The sequence below is a fragment of the Zootoca vivipara genome, chromosome 12 (assembly GCF_965207765.1).
Source record: "Zootoca vivipara chromosome 12, rZooViv2.hap1.1, whole genome shotgun sequence".
Taxonomy (NCBI): Eukaryota; Metazoa; Chordata; class Lepidosauria; order Squamata; family Lacertidae; genus Zootoca; species Zootoca vivipara.
Genome location: NC_142595.1, coordinates 34,496,620 through 34,506,651, shown reverse-complemented (window position 1 = coordinate 34,506,651; position 10,032 = coordinate 34,496,620). Strand labels below are relative to the sequence as shown.

Below are 10,032 nucleotides of genomic sequence, written 5' to 3'. Positions count from 1 at the left end.
TTGTTTTTCCCCAGGGCTGGTATTATAGCCATTGCTGCTGCTGATGTTGATTATGATTTTAAAGTATGTTTTTATTACTGTTGTGTTCCGTTGATGTTTTAATACTGCTAGCTGTCAAATGCTCCTAATCGGAGGACGGGCAGAATGTCAAAACAATGAACCAGCAGTTGGACACATCTGTGCAGCGGGAACAAAGTTTTCCTGCAACTGAACTTACAGAGTTTTCTAAGGAGCCATGCTGCTCCCTTAAAAGAAACAGATGAGAAAGGATTAAAATGAAGGGGAATCTTTTCCTTTCAATCTTCATAACCATGTGTGCACGTGTGTGCACGTAAAAACCAACATATATGCGCATGCACGCATCTTCTCTTATTTTGCCATTCTTTCCAGCACATCAATTTACTTCTCTTTTCTTTCATGTTTTTTCTCCCTTCCTGTCTTCCTCTCTCCCACCCACTGCCCTTTTCTCCTGATTTGCCCTTCTTTCTTGCCATTTCACTTTCATTTACCGGAGAAATCGGGCGGCACGGCACGGCACGTACAAATGTTACAGGACTCCCATCAGGCCGTACCTACAATGATAGGAATTGTAGTCCACTCCCTGGACGTCACGGAGTGCCCTGCCCCTTCCTCCTGCGGGTGCTCTTGTTTGTTGTTTAGTCGTTTAGTCGTGTCCGACTCTTCGTGACCCCATGGACCATAGCACGCCAGGCACTCCTGTCTTGCACTGCCTCCCGCAGTTTGGTCAAACTCATGTTCGTAGCTTCGAGAACACTGTCCAACCATCTTGTCCTCTGTCGTCCCCTTCTCCTAGTGCCCTCAATCTTTCCCAACATCAGGGTCTTTTCCAAGGATTCTTCTCTTCTCATGAGGTGGCCAAAGTATTGGAGCCTCAGCTTCACGATCCGTCCTTCCAGGGAGCACTCAGGGCTGATTTCCTTAAGAATGGATAGGTTTGATCTTCTTGCAGTCCATGGGACTCTCAAGAGTCTCCTCCAGCACCATAATTCAAAAGCATCAATTCTTCGGCGATCAGCCTTCTTTGGGCATAAGAGCGGGTGCTCTTATGCCCAAACATTAGCCAGGATGAATGTCGTACGGCTGTGCTGCTTCCTCTGCCGTTGCCGCGTGACACGTGTGTGCGTGCATGTGTGAAAGAGGCGCGGGATTTGCGGGGAGAGCTCTTCCATCGTTCGCGGCCTCCACTGCGCGAGGAGCGCAGTTTCGAAAGGGGCAGTACCCGAGAAGCGGCGCCGAAGCGCTGGGCGGGGTCGGAAGGCTTTTTTGCCCGCCTCTGGACGCGGGGGGAGCTTGGCTGATGCAACGTGGCCACGCTTGCAAGGTTCCGAGCTCCCTCGCCTGTCCTCCGGGTGTCACGACGGAGCGGACGCGTCCGGATCGCACCCCGACCCCGAGGTGCTGGTAGGTCTGGCCAGGTGCGGCGAGGAAGGGGATCCTCCCGCTTGCTGGGAGGCGACGTTGGGGGCGGAAGGAATTGGGTTAGGGCCGGGGGCGCAAACCCCAAGCGAAGCATCGGGGGCTTCCCAGAAGGCAGGACAGGGAAGGGGAGCGAAGGGGACATGGGGAGCGGATCGGGAGCTCCCCGGCGCAGAGAAGTAGGGGCGAGGGGAAAATCGACCCCCTCTTCTCGGGGTGGAGAAGAAGCGTGGCGGCGGTTTGGAGGGGAGACGGCTTAAGGTGGGCAGGAGAAGGTCCACCCAGCACCCATGTGGCGGGAATAGCAGCTGAACAAGAGGCGAAGCATTCCCTCGCTGATGATCTTCTTCCTCCACCTCCCACCGCAGCGCATCACCTGTTGGGCTGCTGCCTGTCACGCAGCTGTCAGACGTGGCCGCTCGGTGCCATAAATAGAATAAAACAAATATAGAATTCTGAGCGGGGAGGGGGAGTTTGCAAGGTGGCGTGGGTGTAGCCGAGGGGGGGCGGCCAGCTGCCTCCCTTTAATCAATAAAAATAAAAATAGTTAACTGAGGTTCTGCCCTCCCTGGCTACGCAGATGCTGAATGTGGCATTGAGCAGATGTGGCCAGAAGGAGCTGGCATGGGTGCAGAAAGGGTCCCTGGGCTCCAAAGGTAAATGGAGACAAGGATTAGGGATGTTTATACACATACTGCTAGTGTGTATGTGATCTCGGGCTCCTTGATCTTCAGTCCCAAAACTTGTGAATAATTTGGGCTGCAATGTCTGTAATCACTTTAACCAGGCGCAGCAGTAAATTAACAGTTAAGAGTGTCATTCTGCGAGCTGGGGGAGACCAGGGTTCAAATCTCCACTCAGTCGTGAAGCACATTGGGTGACTTTGGGCCACTCTCTGTCTCTCAGCCTAACCTACCTCCCAGGGTTGTTGTAAAAGTACGTATAAAAAAAATACAAGTAGCAAGCTAATTACTGGAAGGAACTGCCACTTACTCTCACACCCACAAGGTGGGAGTGCCTATTCTTTTGTGATGGCTGTCTTGACTCAAACACAAGTTAACTGGAAAAACCAAAACAATGATAGTGGGGTTTTCCCTCAATACTGTTGCTTTTACCTATAGGAAAAAATTTAGTCACTTGTTATTATCTAAATAGACTAGAATGTCTATCATTAACCAGCTCATACAGTATTAGTCGAGGGGAAATGCTAAGAATATTATTATGTGAGTTCTTCTGAGCATGTGCAGAGTGCCTGCCTTTCTGGCCAGTTAGGGTTCAGAGCTCGCTGCCACATAATGCAGGAGAATGGCGTGGGTGGCATAGGGCTTGTGTGAGGCAGGGAAGTCGTGTGTTTGCAGGTGGGTACCCAGGGATTTGGTGAGCATAAGTGCTCAGGAGTTGTGTGAGTCAGGGGTCTTTTTTGGGGTTGCCGGGGGCAAACTAGATGTGGTTGGGGCGCAGTTTGGTCTCGGGCTCCAGCACGGGTGGTGTGTGTTATTGTATTTCTCTGATGGAAATTACCCCCATATGGAAAATATGAACCTGACTTACTGTGAGTCAGGCCGCTATGGAGCAGTATTGCCTACATGGAGTGGCCCTTAGCCACTTAGCCATAGAGGGAGACAATATGGGCCCTTGTCACTCCCCTCTCCCCAAATCGTTTTGGAGAAGGGTGGGTTTAAGTTGTGTCTAGGTTTGGCTCCTGACTCTTGTCCCATGTGTGCTTGCGTATGTGTGAATGAGAGGCCCTGAGTGGGACGTGTATCTATGAGAGCAGGGATGAGCTTCCCACAATGCACCAAACGTGTGGTTTGGGGTTAAGGGTGGAGCAGCTACAGTCCCCAGGGAGTGGAAGGTGTGCCCAGGATGGGAAATAACTTTCCCTGGCACTGAAGAGAATTTGGTCCAGAGCAGAGGCCCCTTGGCTGGGGTGTGTGTGTGTTCTGATTTCCCATAGATATGGGTGCCATTAGAAGCTGCCCCCGAACAGAAGTTTCCTTTAGCGTGTGTTTCCAGAAAACAAAACATTGCATTCTTATTTTTCTATTAAGCATATAAATTTAAAAGACTCGGCGTATGGAGTTCTAAGGTATAATTGGTTTTCAAGGGGACTCCTATATTTAGCTGAATTAAATCACTTCCATTATGTATGTATGCAGGGTTCTTCTTGTTGGCACCCATCTGTCTTGGGAGACAATGAGACCTGTGGTGGGGAGGTCAAGCTGCTGGAAGGTTGCAGTGCCTGCTGTGGCCATAGAGACCATGTTTTGTTGCAGCGGGGGCAGGAGAAGCCTCCTTCCAGCAGTTGTTTCTCCTCTAGTCATTGCTATGGATACACAAACCTGACCGTTTGCCTCCAGGCATTGCAGTCGTCTGCAAGGGATTCCGCACTGAGCCGATGGCCTGCTTCAGACAATTATCTAAGGTTTCACAAACCATTGTTTCCGAAGCTGAGAGTGTGAGCCAAGCGCTCCTCCCTTTTCTCCTGTTTTCTGCCACCTTTGGCACCAAGATTCTGGTTTATGAAGCCTGGAATGATCATCCAAACTGGGCGACTGTGTATCTTCTAATTCACAGGTGTCAAACACAAGGCCCGGGGGCCAAATCCGGCCCGCCAGACCTCGTCATGTGGCCCGCCGAGCGCCCCAGCCAGCAGGACCCAGCAGTGGGACCTTGCTGCTGAAGTGCCGCGCCAACAAAGCGCCAACAAACAGCTGGGGCCGGGGAAATGCTTTTTGCCCCTGGGTCCCTTCGCGCTCTTTTCTGGCGCTGAATCAAGGCGGCGACCCCCCTTCCCTTTCTTTCTTCCGCTCTCTCGTTCTTATTCTTTCTTTCCCTCTCCTTCCTTCCTTCTTTATCTCTGTCTTCTCTCCCTCTTTCTTTTTCTTTCCTTCTTCATTCCTTCTTTCCTACTCTTCTTTCTCTCACCTCTTTCCTTCCTCTCTCCCTCCTGCTCCCTCTTTTCTTTCTTTCTTTCTTTCTTTCTTTCTTTCTTTCTTTCTTTCTTTCTTCCTTCCTTCCTTCCTTCCTTCCTTCCTTCCTTCCTTCCTTCCTTCCTTCCGTCCTTCCCAACTTTCTTCCTCTCCCTCATTCTTATTCTTTCTTTCCCTCTACTTCCTTCCTTCTTTCTCCCTTCTTTCTCCCTTTCCGTCTTCTCTCCCTCTTTTTTTTCTTTCCTTCTTTATTCTCTTCCTTATTTCCTACTCTTCTTTCTCTCCCCTCTTTCCTTCCTTCCTCTCTCCCTCCCACTCCCTCTTTCCTTCCTTCCTTCCTTCCTTCCTTCCTTCCTTCCTTCCTTCCTTCCTTCCTTCCTTCCTTCCTCCCTCCCCTCCCCTCCCCTCCCCTCCCCTCCCTCTCCCTCTCCCTCTCCCTCTCCTCAGAAACATAGGATGCTGCTTTATACTTCTGGCCCTTAAACCCTGGAACCAGGAGAGCAGCTCCAGTGAGTCAACCTCAGCCAGTCCCTTTGGTGAAGGGTGGTGGCTCACTGGCAGAACATCTGTCCTGCATGCAGAAGGACCCCAGCATCTCCAGGTACTAGTAGCTCTGCAAAGGTCCTGCATGAAACCCTAGCGAGCCTCCACCACCCAGTGCAGTTACCAAAAATCATTTTTCAATAAATTGTACAATAATTGTACATTTGAATATCTACTTGCCATTATTCTGACTATGTTTCTGCTTTCAGAGCTAGTTATTACTTACATTATTACAAAAAACAGTAATAATTGAATGCAGTGACAATAATTTATGATAATAAAGAGTGGACACATAGTCCTACAGATACAACCGGCCCTTTGAGGGTGACCAAACTGTTGATGCGGCCCCCGATGAATTTGAGTTTGACACCCCTGTTCTAATTTGATAATGTGCAGAGACGTCTTTCCTACTGGGGCTAGTGGCGCGTTGCGCCAGGGCGCCAGCCTCTCAGGGGCGCCCCAGTGAGTGGGGGAGCTGTGCAGCTTTGCCAACGGCCTCCCCTTTCCCTGCCGCCGAGCGCTGTGTCCTCCTTTCCCCGCGCCTCCACCACCATCGGGGAGCAAGCACCCATCCTCCGCCTCCCCAAGACATATCATGGCGCTGTGCCAGGACGCCGCCGGCGCGCGCAATGCGCCCTCTGCCCGGTACCCGGAGCAGCGGCCAAGGCCGTCGTGTCCCCCAGCGCCGCATCACCCGGCCCATCGTAGCGGCCAAGACCGCCGCATCCTCCTCTCCTCGTGCCTCCGCCGCCGTCCGGGAGTGAGCGCCCGTCCTCCGCCATCCCAAGACGCATCATGGTGCTGCACTGGGATGCCACCGGCTCGTAGGCTGCGCACAATGCACCCTCTGCCCAGCTCCCGGGCAAAGGACACGTTGCACGCAGCCTACAAGCCGGTGGCGTCCCGGCACAGCACCATGATGCATCTTGGGGAGACGGAGGACGGGCGCTCGCTCCCCGGTGGCCTTGGCTGCTGCTTCGGGCCGGGCGATGCAGCGCTGGGGATGAGCCTGAGCTGGAGCCACAGCGCCGCAGGTGCTGGGAGGGGGACAGATACATCGGGAATGGGGGTGTCCTCCAGTCGGGGTGGGTGGAGAAGCTGGCTTCTTGAGATGGGCGCTGTGGATTTCATTTGCTTAAAGGGGGGGGCAGGGCGCCGGAGGGATCTCTGAACCACGGCGCTGGATAGGCTTAAGATGCCCCTAATAACATGAGGATAAAATGAGGTAGCTACACACAGCAACCCTGTAAACTAGTTAGGGTTAGGGTTAGGGCTAGTAGTTTCCTTGCAGCGGTGCTGCTGAACTGCATTGTAAAGTGCTTGCCTTTGATTCGGCAAGCTTAACTCTTGCACAGCACCCAGCCTGATATTGTACCTCTTTTTGCAGAGCTGAATTGGGGGTGGGAGGCTACTTGTGTGAGGCCTTGGGCTGTAGCCCTCACTTGCTAGTGACAGAGTTTTAAGAAACTAGACTGAACGAGAAGCGGATCAGCTCAAGGAGTTAAATGAGAACCTGGCTTTTAAAGTGTGTTGGTTCTGGGGAGAGAGATGTCTTGATACCATGTGGCCCCCTAACCTGAGACGGTGGGACGTTTGGTTTGATCATATATTTTTGCCACTTTCTTTTTAAGGAGAAGCATAAGCCGGGCTGCTTCTAAAGTGGGGACTGGGGCTTGTGTGCCTAGGCTTGTAGGTCACTTTGTAACATGATGCTTAACTGGGGAGTGAGGGGGGGCAGAGGGGGTGGGACCTGGCTCTGGCACCTTAAATAGGGCAGGCTTCCTGCTGGGACAGGAATAGAGGAAGCCCGCTGGAGAAAGATGTGAGCGAACCATGGTAGGTTTCTTTCATGGTAAATTTCAAATCCTCTTGTGTGTATATGTGTGTGTGCTGGGTCGCCGTCATGTGAACCAAGGCAGCTGCTGCTGTGGTGCAAATTGAATTAGTCCCTTAATTAAAGGCTCCTCCGCACCTCTGAGCATGCCTCTTCCAGCCAGCCTCCTGCAAAGGCTGGCAATTCTGAGTGCTAAAATAACTCGCCCTGAAGGCAGGAATAGTTTTCAGCCTGAGGGCCACATTCCCTTCTGAGCAGCATCCCAGGGGCCACATGCCAGGGTGGGCGGAGCTAGAGGCAAAAGTGGGTGGGGCAATTGATATCAGTGTTTGCCCTTGTGCAGTAGGCTTGTTTCTGCACAGGAGAGAGAGGGTGTTTGGGGAGAGGGTGTAGCCTGGAAAGAGTCTGAAGGGCCAGAGAGAGACGTCTGGAGGGCCGCATTTATTTCCCACCCCCGCCTCAGAGAATATATCCTGTTCTATGTTTCGTTGCTCTGTTAGCATATCCTTCCTGTCCTTTAAGATATAAGAGTGATGCCCCAAATATTAGATATTTATTTGTTTTTATTACATTCTTATTCCACCCTTCAAGGACCTTGCATATTTATCCATCCTCAAGGCATTTCAACGTACTGCATCCAGCGGCATACTTTGGCAATCTTTTGTAATATGGCGCCCTATGCGAGGCCAAAATTTGGCACTCCCAAATGGATACCACCACCACCACCACCACCACCTTCTGTCCTCGCAACAACCCCGTGAAGTAGCTGAGGCTCTGAAAGAGTGAGAGAGTGAGCCGCTTCGTGGCCCAGTGGGGAATTTGAACCTGGTTCTCCTCAGTCCTAGCCTGCCATTCCAATCCGACACCATGCTGGCTGTTGCTACTCTAGATCTGTTGCATTACGCTGCAAAGTTCATTTACTTATTTTATTTAGGAAAAACGTAAACAGCTTGATCGAAAAGAATTCTCAAAGTGGTGTACAAACGAGATTACATGACTAAAACCCACAAAGCAATTAAAAAAAACAACCCTTTGTGTACATTGTTGGGGGTTGCCAACCCTACCTTCCCTTTACACCTGCTGAGAGTTAACCTATTGCCCACATAACTTTATTTCAATGACCTGAGTTTAGGTCTGTAAAACCTGACTACTACCGTAGCTGCTGGGATCACCCATACTTGTTGCAAGGTTGCCTCAGGTAAACAGGTGATGCTATAGATTTTATGATCTGTAGGTCAAAAGATGGTAGCTAGCACTTTTATTATAATGACCCATGAAGTAAGGTCTTGTGTAACTTGGAAGAGTTTGTGGTGCATACGTCAATGTTGTGGGGTGAGGCTGGTGGGTGCAATCCTGCTACCTCCTATTGCCTTCGCTGAGCGTGTTGGGGAGATCAGCTCCTCATGTTTGCCTGTGTTTTTGCTCTTTACTGTAAAGGAGCGATTCCGGTATTGTGGCAGACAGTCCTCAGCCCTAAACTGTGACTTCCAAGACAACGAACGAGGTAAGGACATTTCTCTCCAGACGGAAAGTCAAAGACTGGGAACCTTTGCAGGATTGATCACTCTGGCAACCAAGTGTGACTCCAGTCTGAATTTGGAAACATTATGTGCCTTGTGGAGGAATTAAACGGGATGGGAGCAGGTACTGATTATACCTTCTTCGCCTTGTAGCTATTTTGGTGGCAACCTGCATTCAGAGATAATGGAGTCTGGTGCTTGTGTCTTGCTCCATCCTCAACTCTCAGCAGATTGTGAAATATTAGAAGGGGGAGGAATCCGATGAAGTCATTGCACAATGACAGGCTGCTCCTGCAACTGAACTTCCCCTCTTCCTCCTTCTCCCTTTCCCGTGCACCCCCAAAGGGTTTGCAGGAACCCCAAAGCAGATTTGAGGAGTTGCAGGGAGAGGAGACAGAAGGAGAAGTTCTGTTGCTTGAGGAGAAGTCTGGTTGCTTGCCCAATGACTTTGCCGGACGCAACCCATAAGTACCCTGAGGTTTTTTTACTCAGTAAAAGTCACGCTTTTCAGTCGTGTTACAGTACAACGGTCTCCTTTTTGTAGGGTTTTCAGAATACAATTAAACCAAAAGGATATGTTAGCAAGTTAATTAGATCAGACCTTTTCAGTGGTGACCCCCCAACTTGTGGACTGTTCAACCCAGGGAGACATGCCTAGCGCCACCCGTATCTGTTTTTGGGCATCAGGTGAATACTTTTTGGCCCTTAATGGTGGCACTGTGGCCTCACCTTAGTTGGGTGAGATCAGCAAGTCCTGATCTGTTTTGTCTGTTCAGCTGCGCTTTTAGATTTTTATTGGAAGTTCTTTATTTGGTTTTAATGCAAGTTGCTTTGGGTCACTTCGTGAGAAAAGCAACTAACAAATCTAATAATAATAATAATAATAATACAGTGTATCTCTGTGAGGTTTTCGTGCACACTTTTGCACAATCGGTGGTAGTGGCCCCTTTCCCTCCCCTCACATGCAGCTGGGGTCTCTCATTGCTGGTTTGATTCAAGACCATACAGCTCAGTCTCCTACAGGGCTGGAACCAGAGGTTCATCCCTTCAGGCCCCTGTTGAGATTCATGACCTTGCCTGAGGCCTACTGGAGACCAGAGGCCTCCCCCTGCTGCTGTTTTTCCTGTTCAGCAGAGATGGGGGTGGGTGGGACCTGCGGCCCTTTTTGTTTACTCCAGCTTCCCTCAGCTCCAGCCAGCAGGGCCAATGTTTAGGGATGACGGAAGTTGTAGTCCAACAATACCCCAGAGGTCCATAGGTTCCCTATCCCTGCTCTTCAGCATTCCTGCTTACTTCCCTCTTCCTCTAGCCTCGAGGTGGAGAGAATGCAAATGACTGAGTGAGATGGGAAGAGGAGTAGCTAGCACAGGCTTACTAGGCCATCTGCTCCTCCTCAGCCACTAATAGTAAGGCGTTCCATGCCCTCAGGCTTATAACTGAAGAAGGTGTGACACACAAGGAAAAAGAAAAGGAGAGAGGAAGGAAAAGCAAGCTCAGCCACAAATTAACAGGTTTTATAATGCAGTTAGAAACTGCAGAACCTCAGTTCAGTTAGGTTCCTTTAAACCTCCAGTGAAGTTAATAGCAAGCTTTTGGTCATGTAAACTAGAAGACCCTTTTTTGCATAAGAAGGCACTGGCTGATTGAACAAGTTCAGTGCTTGCTTGAGGCTTCTTCTGAGTTTTCCTTCTCAGGAGGGCTGTGTTTTTCCACAGCACACGTGCTCACAAAGAGCCCAGGGCCATGCCCAGTTGTTTAAACATAG

The 10,032-nt window shown here is 50.5% G+C and overlaps 1 protein-coding gene across 9 annotated transcripts in view; it reads left to right on the top strand.

Moving 5' to 3' along the window:
* The first annotated feature begins 1,285 nt into the window (after nucleotides 1-1,285).
* Nucleotides 1,286-10,032, top strand: part of SLC6A16 (solute carrier family 6 member 16) — a 35,294-nt gene continuing 26,547 nt past the window's right edge. The window contains exons 1-2 of one of the 9 annotated variants that reach the window (XM_088655276.1): nucleotides 1,286-1,422; nucleotides 8,185-8,251. The gene's annotated coding sequence lies outside the window, so the exon portion shown is untranslated. Of the gene's footprint in view, nucleotides 1,437-6,730; nucleotides 6,750-8,184; nucleotides 8,392-10,032 lie in introns of those variants that run through there. The other 8 variants (XM_060281600.2, XM_035135378.3, XM_035135374.3 and 5 more) reach the window with 8 other exon arrangements.